Source organism: Bactrocera oleae, chromosome 2 (genome assembly GCF_042242935.1).
Source record: "Bactrocera oleae isolate idBacOlea1 chromosome 2, idBacOlea1, whole genome shotgun sequence".
NCBI lineage: Eukaryota > Metazoa > Arthropoda > Insecta > Diptera > Tephritidae > Bactrocera > Bactrocera oleae.
Window position 1 is genome coordinate 61375659 of NC_091536.1, and position 25781 is coordinate 61401439.

The following is a 25781-nucleotide window of genomic DNA, read 5'->3' on the forward strand; positions in this document are numbered from 1 at the left end:
GCTCCATTCAACGGAAATGGAAAAATGTAATATATAACTGAATAAACGTATGTGAAGAAAAAGAAAAATTACAAAAAAAGTAAAAGAAAGTTACCACTTTTTTATTCGTTTGTTCGATTGCCACTGACTTGATTACTGCAAATTCGTATAATTTCTAGCGATTGTTCCCCTTTTGGTTTTGGCTCTTGAGCTTTCTAAGCTCCGGTTTATGCAAACCAGCCTCATCACTGTTACTCATCCGCTGTTTGGCTTGATATACGTACGAGTTTGTGCACTTCGGTGAATGAGTACCGCGAGAGGTTTTTTTTTGTCAAATGTGCCTTAAAATAGTCAAACTTCTACCGTTAATATTTTTTAGTCAATTAGGTTTATGAAACAATCGAAAAAATCGACATTTTTGAAAAGACGTTCAATTTCCTACAAAATGCATAAAACGAAATATTTTTTCAAATAGTTGGAAGCGAGATATGCATTTTTCTATCTGATAATAAAAAATAAATAGAAAACTATAAAGCGGAAAACCTTTCCTTTATAATTAAGAAATCATCCTTGGAGAAGCTGTTTTGGAGGTGTTTGTCGACCAATTTTTCAGAGTACCAAGCGAAAAAAACATTAGTTTACTATATATATATATATAGATGTAAAATAAATCAGACGAGTTTTACACAAGCCATGTTGAAGTCGTCGTAATTTAAGAATTGTTCTACTTGCCTTAATTGCTATGAGTTTCTGTAGAGTGCGAATAAGTAATTAGTATTTAATACTCGTTCAATTACCGTTAATTAATCATCACGCTGATTAATATATATGCAATGGTCGCAATGTTTTACGGATATTAACACTTTCAAAGTATTGTTTTGTTTAGGTTTATTGTCCATTGCAATTATTATTGATACGTTTAAGTTGACTATCGCTAAGTCTTTGAGTTGTTTGTAGATCGCTCTCGTTGTCGTCGGATAGCAAGTCGCCAATCAGCTGTTGCTGTTTGCATTATTATTTTTTACAAACAACACTTTTGTCACTTTTATATGCCCCAGCATTGTAGTTGCTGGCAAGTTTTAATTTTGCTGCAATTTCTGTTGCTCGGTGTCACTTTCGGTTGATAATCGCTCTCAATCAGCGCGTCGCTACCGTTATAACCATGGCTCGTATCGGTTTCGCAATCGCTCTTGATGTTACTGTTACTGTGCCCTTATCGTTAGTGTTGGTGTTTCCGTTACTATTATTGTGAGAGCTTTTGTCATGTCCAATTTGTTGCAAATGATCTGTGATATTGTGTTAGCAATTGTTGTCGTTTTTGCTTTATTGGTGGCAATTATGGCACAGCATTCTCTAATCGCAGTCAACCATTTCCGGCATTATCGATTGTGGCAGCAAATGGATTTCTGCTTTGTTGTTACAACTGCAGCCACTTGTCAGGTTCACGCCGATGCCCGTCTAATCATTTAAGGCTAATATTTTTAGCTTTGATGCTGCTGTATTTGTTGCTATCGCCTTGCTTATCCACATCATCAAGGTACGTACAATCATTATCCAAGAAATTATTGCAATCGTCTAAGGTGAATTTCGCCTTTGATTGTTTCAAGTTGTAGCGGTAACGATTCAGATAATAGCAGAATTTTGTTGCTTCCGGCGAGGTGGGAGAGGCGAGTCGTGAAAAAGTGTTAGCGGCAGTTGCGATAGCAGCACCAGGCTAACAAATGTCTTTAAAACTGTAACGAATATAGTAGAGATGCCTGCGGTTTTTGAAAACTATATACGTTGCAAATTAAAAATTAAATTTGTCTCATGCTTATTTACTAAGTATAGATGATTGAAAAATGCAAAGCAAACTGCGCTGAGAGCTTTTGGTAGTGGTATTATATTATATTTTAAGTTATTCCAATTTTTGAATAATTCAATATTTAAAAATATATAAATATATATAACAAAAGGAAAATAATACGTTCAATAAAAAAATACCGGTCAAATCGAGGAGGTCAGAACAATGTGGCTGGACAGAGCATGATTAGCTTGCAAACTGCGTCCGCAACCCTAAGCATTTAGTTGAAAATATGGTTGCAAAAACAAAATAAATTAATGAAATCAGAGTCGGTGCAAACGCGATGCTCAGTGTTAAGCGGTAAATGGAAAAGCATAAATTACAACAGAACTCGTTAGTCGACGGCAACTCTTGCCACACGGTCTAACTATGTGTTTAATACCTCGGGGCATTACGGCAATAGGTAGCATATATCTACGCGATAGTAGCAAAAGTAGCAATTTAGGTGATTAATTCATTGCAGCCAGCAGAAAAATTAATATACAACGAAAGAAGATTTCGCTTTTTTCTGCTTACTCCGTCACTTTTGCACGGATTTGTGAAGCCTAAGTTTGGGCAAAACCGAAAGCCTGCCTTTCAAACGTTAATATAATTTGCGGAGGTTGGTATGGTAGATAGGCGAAAATGGATCTTTATTATAAAGGGCAATAACTAAGCCACTAATTGAGATGCAAAGCTGTAATTTGGTACAAAGCATTGAATTAGGCAGGCATATCTGTGGTTTGAAACATATTATAACATAAGATAAATCAACCAAGCTTGCTGACAACATATCTTTCTAGCTCCTTCTCATACTCTGTGAAACATAACAGTTATAGGTGTATTAAAACCAAAATAGCTTCATAAGAATCGGAATAACAATTGAACAATGTGCATATTTTAGCAGAGTTTATACCGAATATGTCTGTGTGTGAGTTATATTCATGAAATTGTATGGGAACATATCTCGAGTATACTTGAGTAATGGCAAAAGTTAAGCAATTAGTCCAGACCTTCCCTAGCTCCTCATAAAATTATTTCCGACTTTCCAGCTAACTTTAAACCGTTTATGTTAGTCAAACTCTGTAATATTTAAAAAGGATTAAATTAACAAGTTTTCTTAAAAATTATTGGCGCTGAATAAGAATAATATTAGTCTAAACCTTGTTCTAAACCTCATAGCCCTAATATATGTATATTAGTGATTTTTGATCCACTGGTTAATGCTTCATCATACATATACTCGTATATTAAATTTCTTTTGTTCAGTTTTCCAGATATCACTTTTATCTCTCATGAGTTAACCAGATAATATTACGGATAATATAGGTATTATTATGGTATAAAAACAAGAAAAAACGATAACTTCGGTCACATCGAAGCTATAATACCCTTCAATGATATAAAAGGTTGCTATCGTGATTCGATCTGAACAATTTCTTCGCAGATTCTATTATTGCCTTAGATAATGTTAGATTTGCCTTAGAAGAACTATATATAGTGGTCTGATATCGGCCATTCCGACAAATGAGCAGCTTCTTGGTGAGGAAAGGTTATATGCTAAATTTACAGACGGGCATGGCTAAATCAACTCAGCTCATCATGCTGTTCATTTTGGTATATATTTTATAGGGTCCCCGACGTTTTTTTCTGGGTATTACAAACGCTGTGCCAAACCTAATATACCCTGTTCAGATATAAAAAAAAAATTGAAATAATTTTTGGACCGCTGAGGAGTACTACTCGAACGCTAAACATCTTTAGGCAGTCCATAAAAAATAATATACTACAAATTACCAAACCAAAATATAACACAAAATAATTTCATATTTTAATAAGCAGAAATAAATATTAAGTGCATAAGATGGTAAGATTATATACCCATTCTATTCTATTTTACTTTTAGCAGCATGATTTTTTACTGTTGGCGCATGCGCCGCCCGTTGCATTTATTTTGACATCTTGATACAATTTTGATTCAAATTAGTTTTAACGAGCTAACAATATAACAAAATCAAATATTTCAAAAAGAAACAAATTGATATGGATAGCAGTGCTTATAACAAAGAATAAGTAAGGGTCGCTGCTGTTCATCCAACACTCGGTGTTATAATATATTTCATTTCGAAAAAAACCCAGAAAGATCTGTTCATTATGATTATCCACCTAGACCCACAGCCGATGTACATTTGTGGTGTTATAAAGGTGTAGTCAATAAGATAATAGTTTGATAGTTGTAAAAACTAGATTTTTTCACAAATAGTTGCACGAGCAGCTGATGGATTGCTAAGTGACATTGATGGTTTACTAAAATGACAAAGGAAAAGTTATATAAACTTACAGAGCATAGCTATTAGCATAGCTTCAAAGCCCGCTATGCCTACGGCGGCAGTAGCGTCATGACACGCAGTTGATGGTCGCAATGCTTATTATGTCTTGTGGCGCACGCGCAGCGCTGCGTCTTGTTGTAAGCTGCTGGGTGGACACATGAATTGGTGGTGTTAAACTATGTACATGTAAAGCGTACTTTTTAACTCTCACGGCAACCATAGAAGCTTTTTGTTGTTGTGTTTCACTCGTGCAAGTAATTTGAAACTATAAAGACTCGCACGATTTCGCAAACATTGTTTTCATTATTACTTTAAAGATTTAAGTTAAATTTTGTAGGGATAACGAAAAAGGTAATCAAAGAAGCAATATTTTCTTGACCGCATTGCGGTAGCTGTTCTTTGCTACTTTATGCAGGTTAAACCAAATATAATGAATTCATTATTTTTGCTTTTGCATAATTGATTTTCTTCTTTATTTAACCAAATTATTTGCGTTTTTATACCCTGAGCAGGGTATATAAAGTTTGCTGCGATGTTTGTAACACCCATATTAACTGAACGATCGAAATAAAGTGTGTACATGGAAAACTTTTTCATTTGACGAGGTATCTTCACGAAATTAGGCCCGAGTTTTGTTTAAGGCTCCGCAGAAATTGCTCAGATCAGATCACTATAGCATATAGCTGCCATACTAATTGCACGATTGGAATCAAGTTCATGTATTATAGCTTCGGTACAACCGAAATTAACATTTTTTCTTGTTTTATTTGTTATTTGATTTAAATTAATTTTTATTTTTCATTTCTTAGTTAAATTTTCCCATCATCTGTTCTATTAGTTTAGTTTGTAAAGTATTAGGAGTTGTGGCATTAAGGAGGTAGGTAAAGTGGCTGTCTTACGACACACTTAGGCCTTTGGGAAGCCCATAAAGAAAACTGTCGATTCATATAAGCCCCTTGCATCCACCTAAATTAAGAGTTTGATGGTGGTTCTTTCGAAATGAAATTGGTGACACCATTACACTACTTATTGTGGGGTTATTTGAAGCCATTGGTCTTTAGCAATAAACCAAACTTTCTTCAATCTTTAGAAGCCAATATTGAACGTGTCATACGATGTCGATTTAATGGAAAAAGTACGCGAAAATTGGGTTCATCAAATTCGTTCCTGCAAAACAAGTCGCGGAGGCAATTTGATTGATGTTATATTCAGAACTTTATTGTATTGATTGTACTTCACAATAAATAAAAAACAATTAAATCTTCTTAACAATTAGTGTGTTCGTTTTGGAAAATAAAAATCATGCCACTTTTATTGGAAAACCCTTTATTACATTGCTGCAATCACGGTTGATGTTTTCCTGCGCCCAATGTAACCTTTGTGTTTTTGGAAGTAGGGGTTTGATTACCGCACTGCTGTGTTTGATGTCAGATCTCTGTTCCGTATTGTATTTGGAGATACAATATATCTAATTCCTTTTTAATCAAATTGTTTTAGCTTTTATTAGACTGAGAAGAGGTTTCTTTTCAAAAAAGAGAGCAATAGCATTGCCCTCACTTTTTGATATCACGTGATATCCCTCTTCTTGGCTTGTGATCTACGTTACCAGTTTCTTTATAATGGTCAGACCATTTCTACAATGAGTGCATCTAAACGTGTGGGAATGCGGTTTTATGTGTGTGCGTTTGGCAAATCGTGTGATAAGGCAATTTTGCTATCAACAACGGCGGCTAAATTATATACATAAATATGTGTATATAATTTATATACACTCATTTGTAAATAAAACATCTCAGATAGAAAATCTCAGCAGCAATACCTCTAAGACAGCCGCTGGCACAATTGAAACTTCACTTAAGCATTCCTAAGCACTTAACCAATTTTTTTTAATTTTTGCCGCATTGAAATGTTAATGAATCTCAGTTTCAACAGGCAACTGCAACTTGCGAAACAAATGTACCGTCGCACGACCAAGTGATTGATCTGTCAATTAGAAAAGCGCCGATTTCTATAATTCTTTTTAAATTCTTTCAGACTCTTACCAGATCAAGCCCTGACCGTGCTTTGAATCGGGTTTTAATATTATGTTAAAGTTATTGTATTGTCGTATTGTCTCTTATCTCTGTAGCTCTCGTTCAAAGCAGAACAATATTGCTATTGTGAACCTTTTAACCTTTTATTGCGTGTTTGTAGACATTTTTGTGCACACTTTTATAACATATGGGTAATTGTTTCGTGATTGAAATTTCTTGATGTGTTCTGATTATTTAGCAAAATAACCTTCAGTTGTAATTCTATTGGATTGGTGTTGTGCTTTTCATAACAACAAAATGGAACTCTAAATAGTTTTCTCTCTAAAAATTTGTACGATTATTAAATCAGAGATAATACAAGAAAACGGAATAATTGCGAAATGCTAAAATATTGTTACATTTTTTAATTCCTCATTACGTAAAAATCGTATAAATGTAAACAAAAGTTGAGGAGTTTGAGGTCAACATAAGAATATTTAAAGATATACGTACTTCATAGATATGATTGACAGTGAAACCACCACTGCTCATTCTGTTTAAGGTTGATTGTATCCTGAGGTTCCTTTTTCCAAAATATAATTAATTAGTATATAATATATATATATAAAGAGAAAAAATTTGCAACTAACTGAGATATAAAATTTTACAATCTCTTTCTTCAACGCTGGCATCCCAAAAACTACAAGTTTTCATAATAAAAGCAAGAAACAACGTTAACTTCGGTTGCGGTATTAAGGTCTTTTAACTAATATTTTCGCTTCACAATATTTCACTTTTCGTTTCCATTGCAAAAGAAGAGACACGCTAATGTATCAAATAAATAATAACTTGATCCAAGTAGACGTACTTCTTTCAATAGCCTTTTTTTGACATATCCCACATGGTTCGGGTCAAGAAAGACTTACGAATGAACAAAGTTTACAACCCGTTTAATTTTATTAGGAAAATTCACGTTCTGTAATGAATGTGTTTTGCGCGCTTCGCTTAACTTATGGTCAACATTATCAGCCTACTGAGCATACTATTCGCAACACCATCACCGATCTTGAAACCCAGCATATAATATTGGATAATATTCGACCGAATAGACCACGTCCAGCACGCAGTGAAGAACATATAGCGGCCGTAGCCGAACTGAGGTATGGAACGACTCGGTGCATTTCACGTAGAGATCTTAAATTGAAAGCATACAAAATACAGCTTATGCACGAATTGAAGCCGTTCGACTTTCCCAAGCAACATCGCTTCGCTCTTTGGGCTCTTGAAAAGTTCCAAGAACATCCAACGTTTTAAGCTAAATTCTGTTCAGCGGTGAGGCCCATTTCTGGCTCAATGGGTATGTAAACAAGCAAAATTGCCGCCTTCGGAACGAAGAGCAACCTGAAGAGATTAAAGAGCTGCCATTTCATCCAATAAAAATAACGGATTTGTGTGGTTTGTGGGGCTGTGAAATTATCAGCCATATTTCTTCAAAAATGATGCCGGTAATAAACAACTATTTGATGCCTGAAATTGAAGCTCTCGGCGAGATTTTGTTTCAAAAACACGGCGCCACTTCTCACACATCGCATTTGTCAAAGGATTTATTGAGATAACACTTCGGAAAGCAGATAATTTCACGTTTTGGACCGGTCGATTGGCCACCAAGCTCGTGTGATATCACACTGTTAGACTTTTTCCTGTGGGGATATATATAGTCTAAAATTTATGCGGACAATCCCGCTCCGATGGCGCAAAACACCACGCGTGTCATTCGCCAGTTACCGGTCGAAATGCTCGAACAAGTCATCGAAAATTGGGCTCAACGGATGGACAGTTTGAGACGTTGCCGCGGCTAACATTTGAAAGAGAAAATCTTCAAAAAATAAATGATAAAGATTACAATTAAGTAACGAAAGTACTCTCGTGTATGTAGAAGAACGTACACAGTAGATTAAATGTACTAAAAACAGTCCTACTGAAGACGCACACAAATAGCACAAATTCAACGTAGCCTCTTGGTAGTTTTAATTTGGAAATCACTCATATTTGACGTAACATATCATACATTAAAAAGAATTGCTCTTCCGGTTTTATACATATACATATGTATATATGTATATACAAGAAAAGTATTTCCGGTAATTAATGATTTTATGCAAAATTAGGTTTCCTAATTGGTTTGGAAAAGTCTCTTTTGTCGAGAATACAATTTTCTCGAACTTATGTGAGCTTATACGTATGCCTTCTACACCTTAAATACCAACTATTTTTCAATCACTCCAACCCATGTTTCATTTTTGCATAAGCACATGAGTCGTTAATAATGTACCTACGTAATAAACCAAGTTATAAGCACAACACATGTATGGTAACATACAATGAAGCTACCTCATTTAGGGTCATTAAAAATTTAAGGTGCGAGTAACTTGGCACTCTTTTGCGGCGACTCGAAGCGGCGCTTGACAGTGAGCGCTGAAAGTGGATGGACGTAAGTACACTAGGTACTTATTTAATTAACGCCAACGTCAACACTACTCAATGGCAGTATCAAGCAGCGAGTGCTTAATACTTTCAATGTGTGTTTGTGTACACACGCAAAATTTATGCGAATTGAATTAAAATTAAAACCATATGCGCATACATGTATATATTAATACAAGTAAAAAATATCATATTTATTATTTAAAGGCTTTTTTCGATACTAGTCTAATATGTGCTTTGTTGCATAGTCTAGATTGCACTGATACAGCTGCGGCAACCGATTCGTTTATTTTTCGTTAGGGTCACAGACTATTGATCATTGGCAAACATGCGTAGATGCAGCGTCACGGCGCCTTGGAATGTACGCATACACACAGTCTGGCGCCTCCGATAGGTGCTGTTGTGTGTGCTTCGATCGCGCAATCACACTGGCGCTCAACGCTCAGCGGTCGATGTGAGATGACAGCGTGATAAATTGCCAATCGCGAAATTGGCACGAAATTTAAATATTGTGTCGTTCGCTGTAGAGCATTAAGTGTTCCATATTGTTGCTTTCGGTAACTGTTTTATTTACAAACGCCAATAAGTTCTTATGCACCCAACCACGTTTCACAATACGCACATTGGCAAATGTTTTGAAATGAATTGCCTGCCAAATGAAATTTATTTATTGAATTTATCGCTTGGTTGTTAATGCAGAATTAAGATTGAAGACTAATGCGCAAACGAAAAAGAAATATACTTAAAAAGTTTGACACTTTTATTCTCTACAAATTCAATGTTTGATTTATGAAAAAAATTTAAAAATCGTAATTTTTTAAAATTTTGTGCCTGCGTGTGTGAGCTACATGTACATATATAAATTCCGTATGGTCCGTAACCTTACAGCGATAATAATAATACACAAGGAAGAAAGGCTAAGTACGGGTGCAACCGAACAATTTATACTCTCGCAATTTTTAAAGATCAAGTCCAAGAAATATGTCTTTTGGGGTATTGGAAAATTTTTTTATTGAAAGCAAAACTTGCCAAAGAATTCAATATTGCTATTCAACGAAATCATATTTGGTATGTAACTAACGTATAATATACATAGGTCGTCACTTAGTTTAATTACTACATTTTGATACATGTTCATGTATTTTTATTAAAATCAATCTCAAATGAGATATGTGATATAAGCCAAAGGGCCTAAACTTTCTATTTTAGGTATATGAGGAAAACGTCAATAGGAGATCGGATTTTAGGAGTATGAGGCTAGACCAAGATCTAGCTCAAATTTTCATTCATATTGACCAATTCCAATAAAATATCACAAACAAGTATATTGACAAACGGTTTAAAGTCCGGTGGAAGAAATCAATTATCTTTTATATTATATATTACTACGCTAACAAAAAAGTTTGTGTTCCCTCTTTGACTGTGTTTCCGTTGACATATATGTATATATGTATATATATGGATAAAATATATTTATATGAATAAAATTTATACCGTTGGAAAGACGAAGACGTTTAGAAGTGCACAACGCAGTGGCGCGTTTTCATTGGTCGATGTTTTTTCTCCTTTGCACGTCACACTTAACACAGTCGTATACAGAGGTACATTTCGTCGCAGTTCTGTATAAGTTGCAAATACATATATCGGATAATTTTTTATCGTTTAAGGTGGATTCGTGGTTGCGATTTGTTTTCACTTTTAATTGTGTTTCGACTTTGCGTGTTGCAACACTGAATTCTGTTACAATTACATTTATAACGCAGATTAAATTTCAATTAATGCTTTAAAAAAAACACTATGAAGTGGAAATAACCTTTGATATAACTCGTTTTATTTTGGTGAGTTAGAAGTGCTAAGCTTTATCTCAAGTGCGTTGTGTGATAGTTTATTTTTATTGAAATTTTTTCCAAGGTCAATTATATGTAGTTGGTTGATGGTGTAGTTAAGAATGTATCAGTTTTAGATTCTGCTTTGGATCCATTGGCATATCTTTTACTATTCCCAAATAGAGATTTTGGTTGACACGTTTATATATCGCATAACGTGCAACATAATTCTAATGGTAGACAGATTCGAAATAAAGTTACCATGTTATAATTTGCATATTTCAGATTTGCAATAAAGCGTTTGACATAAATCCCAAAAACTATTTTTATCTATCTATCTATCGACTACATTTTATAAGGCGGAATTAAGTACAATGACTTGCAATCCGAATTAGCCGAAAATTGTTAATAATATTGATCTTACTGAATCATCTAAATTTAGGCCTGAAATAGTTGTGCGTGTATTTAAATCGAATTTAAAAGAACGCATATCTGACATTTGTTTTTGGCAAAGTTGAGGCTTTTACATATACAATTGAATTTCAAAAAAGAGGCTTGCCTCTTACTCAAATTTTGATAACTTTTTGTGAAAATGACAAAGTTGTCGGACCAGCTGATATTGATAAAATTGTGGACTTATCAATAATGATGTATTGAATCACATCGCTGGCGAAAAAAAGGTTTATTACTGTTTTGTATTTGCGAGGATAACAGAGAGGTGGGCAACTATCCAGTAGAATTTTTGAATACTTGTTCTGTAAGATTGTAAGTGGTTTGTCACCACATAAGTTGGACCTCAAAACTAATGCGATAGTTTCGTTAATTCGAAATTTAAATACGAAGCAAGCATATATAATATATTATAAATATTATATTATAGCAACACAATAGATTGTGAAGTGCTCACTAAAGTTGCTCGCGAAAAACGTATTTTAATTCCACGCATACACTTGATTTCTAAATGGAGAATCAGTTCGAGATTTGAAAGGTATTTCATTCTTCGCATCCTTTCGCAGATGCATACGTGGCCACATATGACGACAAATTCAAATTGGCCGATTTGAATGGATTACTTATTCAGGGAAAGATTAAGCCAAAACCAGAAACAGAACAAATGATTTTGCACAAGAATGAATTATAAAGTTTAATTTATTTTTTAAATTGTTTTCTACAACTGTCTTCAGATTTTGTTCATATTCTGCTCAATAAATAATAATAAATTGTATTTTCTGTTGGCCAAATTCCGATTCTGACCTTAGTCATTATAATTCGTATATCTGAACTGGGGGATTTGTACGGCTTAAAGACAACCGGAAAGTGGCTGCATGGAAACTTGGGAAAGTATGTATTATCCCGATTTTATATATTTTTAAAATAGGTATATGGGGGACATAAGGGCATGCTTAATATTTCACAGATTGACCGATATTTTTGGTTAAAAGTGAGCCAGACGCAATAGGGTATGCTCGTATCTGATTTCACATTTTTTTTGCTTGGCATACCATACTAATTTTGCAAAGTTTTATCTCGATATATTCATTGGTACATGATTTGTATAAAGTAAAGTGAAGGAAAGAGATGGAATAAAAACTTTTATTTATATGGGAAATAGTCGTGGATGTAGTCCATTATCATATCGTAATATAAGTATGTTCGGATCATGTTATGTACCGAATCCGGTTGCAATTTGCTCGATCCGTTCTTAAGATATGGGATTTTACCTAAAGATGTCAATTTTGATACCGACTCTTATACAGCCTTACGTATGACGAGAATACAATGGGTGTCTCTTTTGTGCTTTTCAATGAGGCAATCCTTCTTTCAAAATTGGTCTTTTTGATAGCTGTTACTTGATTTATTATCAGTTGGGCTTGCAATTTGATAACGTTTGCAAATCGTGCATTTGTATCACCAAAATAATGATTCGGTTCACGTCGTAAAAATTATTATTCCACACACATATTTTATACATATATACTTGTACAGATTTATGTATGCATGGGAATATGTAAGCTCGTTGGTTTATTGATTTTGAATATAAAGAATTTTTTTTTAATTTTTTTGTTAATTTCGTTGATGTAAAACTTAAAAATTTTTTCTAAAATGTATGAGACTCTAAATTTAAAAAATTAAAGTGTAAGTAATGCACAAATGGGTTGTAATTATAATCCATAGCTGGATGCAGATATAATTTAATTATTTATTTGAAATTAAATAATGGTATGCAAAGATGTGAAGCTATGTTCAAATTGATTATACCGAAATATTTGACAGCAATACTTATATCGAAAAATATCCTGAGGAAGGATTTCAGATGGGTTTGTCCATTTGAAGTTGAAAGCTTTTGTTCTTCGGGGACTATTTCGGAAGGTTTGTTTGGGAAATTTCGTTACTATTTATTATTAAAGGATTTGAAGGTTTTAAATATATGTAAGTATAGATTCTACTAATTAATACCAGAAACAAGAAATTGTTCATGTACACGGGGATGTGCAACATGCAGAATGTAAGAAACTATGCGCCCAGGGTCAACCGCTCTCAGTAGGTAATTGTCTTGGCAAACGCTCCTCCTTCATTCATCACTTGGACCGACCAACGGCAGCAAGAGTAATCTCCAACTATTTCAATTGCTAATGAGTCGAGCCATTGAAAGTCGTAAGGTGTGCAATGATGCGTTTTTCATACACGCTAATGCACAGATACGCACAGACACGCATTAATTGGTTGTGAGCTATAATTTCTTTGGCGATTGGGTGGCGACGCGTCTCTGCCACATTCGAGTCATTGTGTTTATGTGGCTGGCGCATCGCTGTTGTGGGTCACGCCATCAAGGTGTTGCACCGTTAATGAAGTTCAAATGTAAACAAATTAATACTTCTTGTTTTCTGTTTTTTTACTCATTCATACAAATACACGAACTGCAAGTATATTCCCTTGTTGTTGTGGAGGTCAAAATAATTTGTTTCGTTGCATTCTTTCCCAATTCGCTTTGGTCTGTTTGTTCAAATAAATAGCAATTGCATTTGTAATAGTAAGTTTTCGAAAATGTAAATAATTAGCTACTATATTTAAACGAGTTTCCAGTGACTGAAACTTTTCAATTAACAAGTTTGTGCATACAAATAATTATGTTTTTATGTATACTTACGAATTGTTTTCCTTTGGTTTTTTAACTTTCAGGCTTTTACCCCGCATTGCGACGGGAAGTTGTTGCATACGGTTCATTGCACTTGTTCGTTTTGACATTCATTGGTTTGGAGAGCGAAGCAGTTTACTTCAATAATACATATACATACATACATATGTAAATATCACAGGAGGTTTCTGGCAGCAAATTCAACAGATTGATAAAATTAATTATTAAAATATTTTATCAATTCCTCTTTATTTAATTAGTTCCTCCTTTGGTGAATTTTTTGCAGAGTTCTTTAATTCAGTTGTCTGAATTCTTTCAAGTCTGAAACTGCCTTCGATGGGCTAAGGCATTTTGAACCGAAAATTTTTCACGCAAGAAATACGTTCAGAAATTCGGTATCATCTGCAGAGTGACAAATTGATTTTAAATACTTTTCCGCAGTACTGTAGAAAGGATAATATGTTAATTTTAGCTCTCAGTTCTTTAGAGTGCCGTTGAACTATTGAATTCTAGTTTTAATACTTCGTCTAATATTTGAACTGCGAAGTTCCAATATATCTACCATATGTTGAGCAAGTTCTAGGTAAGGCCGGACAGCAGCAGAGGAGTTGGTCCAGCGTCTCACTCATGCCAACTTGCAGCATGGGTCATCGTTAGTAATGAGCATCCGGTTCGCATGTGATGCACGTAAATGTTATCTGTCACTAGGCGAACAACCCACCTGTAGTAAGTATGCGTGCTTTCTCTGTGCCCATGCACAAGATCTTATTAATCCTTTCGCAGATTTCATTGTGTATCGCATTTAACGACTTGGGTATGTGTTGTACTGCTTCGGTAGTCGGCTATGTTCTTATGACCTGAAACACAGTATATATAGTCGCTTTTCTGCAGCCATAACATCTACTGCCTTCCAGCTTCTAAGGACATTCTCCGACGTAATACGATGAGAAATTATTGAATTAATTGCTGCTTGGCTATCGACGTCAATATTGATGTGCCTGGAAATCCCTGCAGTATGTCAGAAGGCTATAATAATACTTTCTTAAAAAACTGCTTTAATATGTTAAAATTTTCGTGACGAAAAGAAAAGTTGGATTGGTATATCTATATATACCCGCACATGTATTGTAAAGGACGAATAGATTGTTCTATAATTTGGGATATAAACGCGTTACTTTCCACAATTATGAAAAAAAATGTTTCCTTAAATACGTAGAGATATTTAAAATGCACAAATATAAGCTGCCAACTAAACAAAAGAAACAAAGGGAGATGCTGATAGAAGCCAAGCACAACCATATGCTGCGAACATTAATCGAGAAATCGTATATCGCCATAAAACATTTTTATGACTTATATTCATATTCGCGCTTTAAAACAAAATTATATGTATTTATACAATATAACTACAACATAATGCAACATGTAGAAATTCTAAGGCGCTTGTTCAGAAAAAGAAATCAGAGCAAGCGGCTGGGAGAAACAAATAATAGTTTCGGCGCGCTATAAAACCGCAACTTGCTCCATTTCCCGTACCTGGAAAAGTATAAGAACCTGTACATACACACACACTTTCTGAATTCGGGCGTGTCTGTGAAGTTGTTGCCGTTGAACGTTTTCTTTTGTATTCGCATGTCTGCAGTCAATATTTCTTGCCAATTTGCTTATTGCGCCTGCTACTGCCCGTGGGCAGCATGGTATTGCATGTATGCGTGCGTCGTATTTAATATTGGATGCAGTATTTTTAAACAGCTATGTATGATTATTATTTTACTCCTGCAATATATTGCTATCGAATTATACTCTTTTTTGTTCACCTAACAGTGGTTTGTATTACTTAAACCTAATCGAGATACTTTGATATAGGATTATGTTTATATAGATACATGATCAGAATGACGAGACGAGTAGAAATCCGGATAAGTGTCTGACTTTTCGTCCGTCTGCCGTGCAAGTTGTGATTGATGCGATTCGTTGTACCAATCTAGAGCTTTGTATCTAAGTTTGTGGCTTAGTTATGGCAAGTGGGCATGGCCACTCCTTCTAAAAAGTTTAATGTACATATCTCTCAACTCATTCAAACTATATCACCCAAATTTGTGCTGGACAAACACTTTTGACAGTGCGAAAATGGATGAAATCAGATGACCTCCGTGCCTATTGCTATCTATGAACCGAAAATACCGCTAAAAGTCTGAAATATAAATATAATTGAAATCCGCGAGTATTCTTTCCTGATAATAGCGTGTCTATATGTAAAAAATGGGTTGGATCGGGTCTGTACTTCCCTCAGCGCCCATATAATGAATATAATAATTTGCGAACAACCGGCTGATTTTATGGTATATCGCATATATTATATCAGCCAATTTGTAAGTTAGCTTAATAAAATTAAGAGAGCATGTTTATATAATAACGGTGAATCTTTGCTCTAAACCTGAATAAAATCGTATATGTATATTGGTCTTGGTATGTGAGCTACGTTAATAAAACTCAAAGAACATCTATTACTGTTAACAATATATGGTATTGCCAAAAATATATAATATCTGGTCAATATCTCTCATATACCTAATATAAGGTTTTCAAATTTTGCAGGTAAGTTTATTCCGTATATACACGTATACCCTGTATAAGGATTTCTGTCTTTCCACCTGACTTCAAACCATTTAAGTAAACTTAATGAAATTAAGTGGAATTTCCTTAAAAATTATGGAATATGTAAGGAGTGGATGCATACCTTGTTCAACAACTGAACCCGTTTGACCTTCCCAAACGACATCGCTTCGCTCTATGGGCTCTTGAAAATTTTTAAGAAGATCCGACGTTGAACGCGATCGGACTACAACCATGCTTACTTTTCATATAACAAAATTATAAATTCCATCTGATTTTTTCATTCTCCAGTACGCAAATAAAGCACCAATTACTATATCGGGATTAAACTTTGCCAGTACTTATAGTTGATTTTTTACCGAAAATATCAGTCAATGTGTGAGATATATAATTGAAATTCAGAAAAGATCATTTCCTTATACTAGTATGTCTGTATGTAAAAAATGCGTTGAATCGGGTCAAAACTTCCATTAGCCCCCATATACCTAATATAAAGATTTTCGAACTTCCGGGTGACTATATGCCTCTTATATCAGCCAATATGTGAGTTATCTTAATTAAATTGAGAGAGTGAGGATAATATTGAGCAAAAACTTGTCCTAGCCCCTATATAACTGATATCGAAATATTCGAACATCCGGCTGACTTTACTGCATTTGGATTGGTGATGGCATGTAAGGTACATTAAACCTTGGGAGCATTTTATTAGTCTTTGGCATATTAGTTTTATGTGGTATTGGCAAATATTGATAAAATCGTGTCAAATACTATTACGACCGACTCCCATGTACTACTTATAATGGTTTTCGTTATTCTAATAAGTTTTATGCTGGTCAGTGGGTATTATTTATATATAAAATTGCTTCAAAATAATGCAAACAGCCCATTCTTTTCTCTATTCCCAATATACCCCATAAAATGATTTCCGTCTATCCACCTGTATTTAAACCGTTCTGGTTGGTCAAAATGTGTGACATTTTAATGAAATTAAATGGATAAGTTTTCTTATAAATTATGTGGCTTAGCGCTGAATTAGATTGAAATTGTTTATACCTTATACCTAATATAATTAATTCCGATCCTCTGGGTGACGTTTTCCACAGCGACTGAATGTATTAAATTTACTCTCTTCCGTCGAGTTAATATTACATGTATCTCATTTGAAGGTGTTTTTTATATAATTTTCGCTTTAGCGCGAACTAAAATATAGCAACAAAATTAAGTCAAAGTTAATGATCGTCTATACAAGTTAAAAAGATAACAAATTTTATTGTAATTTATTTAAGGTTTCATCCATAAATGGATGTTTAATTCTTTCGCAAAATTTTTTAATATCAAGTTTTGCCAGTACCTGAAGGCATTTGTCTCTTGCAAGTTGCAAGAGTATAAAATGTTCGGCTACACCCTTCCTTACTTGTTTCAAATGCACTATCTGCAATCATCGCCTATTCTCTCGAAATCGCCTTCCTCGAATTAACACGCAAATGAAATGAGTTTTCGTATATACATACGAGCGTGTTTCACATACGCAAAATGATGCCTACATCCACGTGGTGGCATATACTCTAAGAAGAGTAGAATAGTCGTCCACTGATAGCGGCATAGGACTGCGTGTTGTTGGCGCTGATTACTGCCTTCGAAAAACCCAATTCCCGCAGCGGCGCCACTTGAATGCCGCCAATAAAACCGGTGAGTTGAGCGCATGCAATTGTTTTAATTGTAATAAAACAATTTGTGTATTTCAACATTTGTGATGGTGGTGATGACGGCAACAGCAGCAGCACGCATTTCAACACGCTGCTTTGAAAACGCGCAAGGAGGTAGAAACAGACTAATTTCGGGACAACGTATGCAAATCGCGTAAATTTATTACCAAAGTAGTGGTTTGGTTCGCGCGACGCACCACGCGCTACGTCCAATATTAGGTCGACATAATCGCACAGCAGAGTCGATAATTTGAGCAGCCATCGATCGGTTTCACACCAAGTTTTCTCCAGTGGAAAATTCGCATCCTCAAAGACGCGGTACAGTGCACCTCGAATACGCTATTTGTTATACTTGTAGAACAGAGTATCGCTATTATAGCCCATTTACATGCGGGCTTACAAAATTCAACACGTGCAAGAAGAAATTAGGGCAGGACGACCATCAAGCGCGTTGCACGTTCAGTGAATGGACGTAAAACGATCCCGATTGTCACAACAAAAATTTATCGGGTGATGAGACTTATTTGTGGTGGAATGGATACGTTAATAAACAAATATCTCGCATTTGATGTGATGATAATCTACAAGCCATTCGTGAGACGCCGTTACATCCTCGAAAAAGTCAGTTTAGTGACTGGTGACATTTGTCCGTAGGAGAATATTAGCGCTGTGGCAAACCCCTATCTTTATAATAAAGCCAAATTCTTGGCCATAACAATAAATTAATACTTTTTATTTATTTTTGAAAACCATATGTTTAAAAAATACCCTTTATTTAGACGTAATTTGGCTAAGTTCCCTTTAGATGTCGCCTCGCTTTCTACACCAACAAATAATTTGGGTGCGTCCACATTATGTGTTGCTTCTTGTAGGCTTACTCTGTTTGGTGAGTCACCTTTTTTTGAATTTGCGGTGTGTTCTGTATAATAAATGTTTTGCTATTATTGGTGATTTTAAAGTGTATTCGGTGTCTCTGGTTTGTTAAGGCTGGCTGAAATACGAGCGTTGCAATTAGCGCGCGTGGGCGGTTAAGTGGTTTCTCGAATAAGTGAATCTAGCCGATGGCATTGGAATTAGTGAGTATTAAGTTTTTGAATCGTTAAGCCATTGTCTGCTTTTTTGCATTATAAAATTGCTGGAAATACTGTTGAAAGGATGGTTTTATTGTATAATTTTATGAAGTCAAATTTATAGGGAATGTCTTTCTATTCATTTTGTTTTTGTGATAAAAACCCATTTTTTACATTGATAATATTTCATTATTTATTATACTTAACTTACAGTTAGCAGTCAACTGGGTCTAAAAATTAATTAAATTTTTTAATAAATATTTGTAATGCGTTGATGACATCATCAAAGTGAGCTTACATGAAAGATGTAAAAAAAATATGGATGATTTAATAAAAAAATGTGCCCATGTAAGCGATAACTTGATTAAAAACTGATATATTGAGATAAAACTTGGTACAATACTTTGCACCTAAGGGAGGTTTGTCTTCTATACGGGCGGTATAAGACCACTGCCACGTCCACAAAACGTCATTGGTCGAAAACTTATTAAAAGCCATAACCACTCAATTAAGATAAAACCCTGTAATTTGATACATAAAATGGCATTGGGGAGAGGCATTTATGGTTGAAAAAACTTCTAAAGTAGGATTAGCCTTGCCTCCTACTAAGTATAATGTATATATCTCTCACACCATTAGAGCGTTTTGACTCACATATGTACAGAATATACTTGTATATATTTTTGACCCTACCTTCGACAGTGTTCAACCAAATTTGGCACGTAGACTAACTTGCGAGGATCAAAGCAGGGAGAAATACCTTATGTACAACGATATTAAACACACTCTTCCAATTTCATTAAGATAACTCACATATTGACCGACATATGCAGTATAAAGTCATCTGGAAGTCCGAAAATCTTTCTAATGGGTATAGTTATAGATTTATAGCAATTTTAGTAGTTCTTAACAAAACCGTTACATGCGAAGTGGGCGGGGTTATCATCTGATTTCACCTATTTGCACACTGCCGTAAAAAAGTGGCATAGCTTTATTGGTTTGGTGCACTAAACTTATTAGAGGGTGGGGCCACGCCCATCTACGAATTCGCTCATACTTTTGTGCAAAGGAGAACGTGTTCCAAGTTTCATCAAGATATCTTAATTTTGGCTCAAGCACCAGCTTGCCAAGTATAGTGATATACTAGATTTTCGTATATATTATACTTTTTTCCTAATTAAAAGTAGGAAGTATTGCATGCATTATTTTCAGTCACAGGCAAGAAAATGAACTATTGTTAGACCATAGTTAGTCATATTGACCGATAGATGCAGTATAAAGTCAACCGGAAGTTCGAAAATATTTATATTAGCTATTTGGGCTTAGGGAATTACTAACCCGATTTTACCAGTATTTGACACAAAGATATATTATTATCGAAAAAACTTTTTCCCCGAATTTAAATTATATACACGTATCTCACAGATTCGCCGATATTTTCGGCAAAAGTCAGCCACAGGCACTGGTGTCCACATATTTGGTGTTTGGGTTCTTGAAAATTTGTATTCCGATTTCAATAATTTTTGTCGTTAATGAAGTTACAGTTGCACAGACAGACGAGCGGACGGACAGATAGACATCCGGATTTAAACTCGTCTCGTCATCCTAATCTATTATATATACATAAACCTGTATCTTACTCTATTATTTCTAGGTGATACAAACAACAGTTAGGTGAACAAAACTATTATACTATGTAGCAACATGTTGCAGGAGTATAAAAATGTTGCGAAAGAATTTAGTATTCATTATTCACTATACATATCAGTATTGGCTATATTGGGGGAAGAAAACGTTTTGGGCTGATTTATAAGTATTTACACACAGGTCAACATATGCTACTCAGTTTAATGAAAATATTAATATATGGGAGTTGGGGTAATTCGTAGATCAATTTCACATAATGTCGTTTTTTTCCATTTTAGACACAAAGATACACTGTAATAAGAAAAAATAATTTATATTATGTTATATGGGAAGTAGGTAGGGTGATTAGGTTTCGCCCATTTTCAGACGGTAATACTTGTATTGGAATATCAGGAAAATATGTACCAAATTTTGAAGTTGGTTAAGAAGGTCCTGAGATATGTAGTTTCAACTAAATGTGCAAAATTGAATGTCTCTGAGGCATCTTTTTATTGATTTATCGAACTTTTAATAGTTTTGAACTATACCGTTATATGAGGAGAAGGCGTGGTCAATATCTGATTTCAACCATTTTCACACTGTCAGAGAAGATTACAAAATTATTTGTTCTGAGCAAATTTGTTTGATTTGGCTTTAGTTGGTTGGCTGTTCTGGGAGACATGGACGTTAAACCACTTTTTCTAATTTCTAGAAACCGCAGATGCGGTAAATAATAGAAAATATAAATACTTTAGAATATGGTGAATAAGGATCAAATTAGGTTATTAAAAATATTTTTTGCCCTGCGTATATGAAGCGTACCCTTAAAACAAAATGGGCTATACAAAGATCATTATCTTGGTTTTGAACAGTCTGTAAGTTTGCATGGCATATATATGCTATAGTGGCCCGATTTGAAGAATTTGTAGCGTTATCTTAGACAATAATCTATGGAAATTTCGCTAAGGTAATTGTCAAATAAAAAGGTTTTTCATGCAAGAACTTGATTTTGATGGTTCAGCTTGTATGACAGCTATATGTTATAGTGGTCCAATATCGGCGGTTCCCGATGGTTCCTTAATGAGTAGCTTCTTGGACAGACAGACATGGTTAAATTGACTCAGTTCGTTGCTCTGATCATTTATATAGTACTAATGTGTATGTAGGTGCTTCTTCTGTAGGGGGTTCTGGGTGTTTAAAACTTCATAACAATTTAAATATAGCCTGCTCAGAGTATAAAGCGTTTTATTGGATTGGAAAAACCAGCTAAATTATTTTGGTGGATCTAGAAAGGTCTTTAGAAATTATTGGGAACACGTTTTGAAACGAAACGTGTATCATACGGAAGCATAAAGAACGTAAATAAGTTCAGCAATCATTTTGTAGACGCTAACGAAAAAAAAGTTTTTCTCACCAAATAGTTCGATTTTCACAAAATGATAGAAATTGTAAGTATGTAAATTAGTTCTTTTAACCAAGAAAAAACTTGCTTAAGCATCAGAAGAATTGGCGCTGCATTTTTTATTTTTTCATATACACTCTTAGTCCACTTGGTCTTGGCGAAGTAGTTCAGACTAAACTTTTTATCTATAGCATACAATTTTATACAGTTCCTTAAAAGTATTATTTACATATATTAGATAAAGCTAAGCCGTTACCTTGAAAAACCCTGTATTTTATATTGTGCTATAAGATTTTAAGGCACAAATTCAAGCCAATATCTTCCTTAAATGTGATAAGAATTGCTGGCCACTTATTATGTTTTTAAACGTAGCTACCAATCAGACTCTTAATATCAGATTTCCGCAACAACAAAAATTTATATGATTATGTTTATGTTTAGATTGAATACAAACAGCAAACATAGTCGCTTAAAGCCAAAGGATAACGCAGATATTGGAATAAAGAATAATGAGAAAATGAATGAAGACTATTGCTTCGTGACTGCTATAATGTTAGTGCATATTCTTTGGTGTCACATTACCTCCTACTAACCACAATTTAACGCCTCAAAACCGCCAACTCCAGCTACGAAAAAGAAAGTAAAAAGTAGAAAAAAAAACTGTATTGAAATGGGAAAAAATTATTTGCAACTACAAAAGCGTGCAAAGCAAAATGAGAAAAGATAGAAAATCAGAATAATACTCGTAACATCGTTGAGAACTCTCGGAAATACGTACAATAATTCTATCTTGTTTACGTTTTCTTTTCTCTGTGGTCAAAGCTCTGCGCGCCGCAGAAAACATATGACCGACCAAAACCCTTTCCCAGCTCTCAATATGCAACGCGTCGCCGAAGTGAACAGCATAAACAACAACTTGTGCATTGCCTAGAATAAGCAACACGTTTGCTTTATGCAGTCTGAGCTCAGCTGGAATTCAATAAACACGAAATGTTCGTTTTGATAAGTTTAGACGCTGCCATCCGGTGTATGAGTCAGATCTTGTCTTTGAAATATTACGAAAAAACTTTTATGTGCGATATGTAATTTAAATTCCCTTTTTAGCGTAGGCAATGAGAGGATCTGCACAGCGTTTTGACTCCTGAGAATTCAATTGTCTTTCTAAAAGCGTCGTAAAAAATCGCACTTTCATTGCATTCCAACGCGAATTAAAAACGAATACAAATGCAATGGTAATCATTTAAAAACCGATTAAAATTTCCATAGATAAATCCAATCTTTTATAAATGCCATTATGCGCGCACAGTCGGGCTTCTATAGCCGGTGGCGGTAGCACAGTCTGCCTTAAGAACTATTATTATTACCAGCAATTAAGAGTTTTTATTATGGAAATTTATTAACTAAAAAGTGAAATCCTGCTGCGTTACTACCTCGATCGGGTAGGTCTAAAATTGAAAGTTAAAGTGCTCATACATAATACTAAATGAATTTCAATTGACTTATCGAAAATTGCTGATTGCCTTTTCTTTCACTTCATAGCACATAAAATTAGTGGAGGTATATGAGAAAATATATCAGCACATTAAGGTTAAATGATGGTAACATTATTAGATAACAGTTTCGCATTAAAGAGCCATAAAGTTTAAGCTTAAGGTTATAATAAAAGTCATTGTGAATTTGGTATTGGTTCTGCAACAAAACAGACATTTAACCTCTTTAGTTTTAGTCTTCTATTTAGATTGATTTCGCCATTGAGTGCGAATCACTCTTCGTTTACTCGATTCATGATGAGCTGTTCATTTTTAAAGCATTTGGTGGATATCTCGTCTCTATTGTTAAACCTTAATAATATAAAATAAGTAAGAAAGGGTTAAGTTCGGGTATAACTTTATCTTGAGGTGTTGGCAAATCTTTGTAATAAACAAGCAAGGAACGGCTAACTTCAGGTGTAACCGTACATTTTATACTCTTGCAACCTGCAAGTATCAAAGCCGGAAAGATTTCTTTTCGAAATTCAATAAAATAATATATCTGAGAGGTTGATCAATATTTTCGGGAAAAAATTGGCAATAGGAACTAGGGTCCACATATCTGGTACCTGGAAGCTTGTATAGTTTTGATCATATTTGGACAATTTTTGATCCTAAGGTGGCACACGTCAAAGGCACGAATAGCACAGTTTTATCTCGATGCCTTTATCAGTGCTTGATTTGTATACTAGAAAGGGAAAGAGTCGAGTGAATAGCGTTTATGGGCCTGATACTGTACCAGCTAATCACGCGCAATTTTGATTTCGTCGGTTCCGTTCCGGTAATTTCGATTTCAAAGATGCACCACGCACTGGAAGGCCAATTGTCGAAAATGTCGATAAAACCATGGACATTGTCAAGTCCGACCGTCATGTGAGCCCTGTTTCGATTGCCCAAGAGCTAAAGAAGGTATGTGGTGCCACACGAGTTAACGCAAAAAAACTTCAAAACCCATTTCTGATGGGGTTGGTGACTGGCGATGAAAAGTGGATCACTTACGACAACATCAAGTGAAAACTGTCGTGGTCTAAACGCGGTGAACCGGCGGAAACGGTGGCCAAACCAGGATTGATGGCCAGGAAGGTTTTGCTGTGTGTTTGCTGGGCTTGGCAGAGAACTACCTACTATGCGCTGCTCCAACAGCCAAACTCTTATCTACTACTACTGTACAGTCAACAATTGGACCGTCTGAAGGAAGCAATCGCCCAGAAGCGGCCAGCTTTTGCCAATAAGAGAGGAATTTTGTTCCATAAGGACAACGTCAGGCCACACACATTGATAGTGACTCGCCACAAGCTCCGGGAGCTTGGTTGGTTCTTCTGCAACCACCCTATAGATGAACCTGGCACCAAGTGATTACCATCTGTTCCTGTCCATATCGAACAATTTTGCTGGTGAAGAACTCGCTTCAAGAGAGGCTTGTGAAAATCAACTGTCTCAATTTTTTGCCAATAGAAACGGTAGCTTCTATGAGAGAGGCGTAATGAAATTTGACTTAAATCGGATTATTCTAACTATGGTAATTAAAGCCTTCAATTTCATGCAAAAATAATGGATTTCTTTCTACTACACCTAATATTAAATCCTGCGATTTAAATATATATTTTTTTAATATTTCAAATTACTATAAATAACACAAATAGCGCTAATATGTCAAATCGTTCAGAGCACATATGTATATCATCAAACATGTCAAACTTTACAATAAAGTTATGAGTTGGCAGATTGCAACACTAGGGTTGCCGAATCATGAAATATAAAAGGCAACCTACGTAACTCTGTCTCACCACACATCTTTCTCCTGTTCGCTACTTCAATCGCATTACGCAAATGTCTATGTCCTTATGGCCCTTTATTGTTGTTCAAAACGAGTTATTCACTTTTTGATTGAATTTCTTCTTTCTGCATGCTAATTGAATAGACCCCTCGCGGTTAAATCCTTTTTTTGAATTCTACGCTTAACTGACAAAGTGCCACTCAGTCGGTTTGGTTTCAATAGCCTAGTCACAGTTTCTCTGCTTTGAGTTTTCAATTCAAAAAGATTACTGGATAGTTATCTACGATGGAATCTGCATGTTCGCTTGAACTTCAACAAGCGTTTTGCTTGTCTACTCATGTTTGTCGTTGTCTCCTGCGAACAATCGACTGCCATAATCTTCGCCCAGCATAAAAGTACATGTTACGGAGACGTGTAGCAGGGTGTTGTTTGGCCACGATCGCCTTGACTTTTGTTACTCCTCGCT

At 35.0% G+C, this 25781-nt stretch overlaps 2 long non-coding RNA genes across 2 annotated transcripts; both read left to right on the forward strand.

Annotated features, from left to right (window-relative positions):
- Positions 1 to 13638: 13638 nt before the first annotated feature.
- LOC118682061 (uncharacterized) lies at positions 13639 to 15373 on the forward strand. The gene is made up of 4 exons (XR_011398080.1): positions 13639 to 13757; positions 13876 to 14315; positions 14373 to 14403; positions 14481 to 15373. It is a non-coding gene; the product is annotated as an uncharacterized lncRNA (long non-coding RNA).
- A 2317-nt stretch (positions 15374 to 17690) lies between these two features.
- LOC118682060 (uncharacterized) lies at positions 17691 to 18637 on the forward strand. The gene is made up of 2 exons (XR_004977737.2): positions 17691 to 17894; positions 17981 to 18637. It is a non-coding gene; the product is annotated as an uncharacterized lncRNA (long non-coding RNA).
- The last annotated feature ends 7144 nt before the right edge of the window (positions 18638 to 25781 follow it).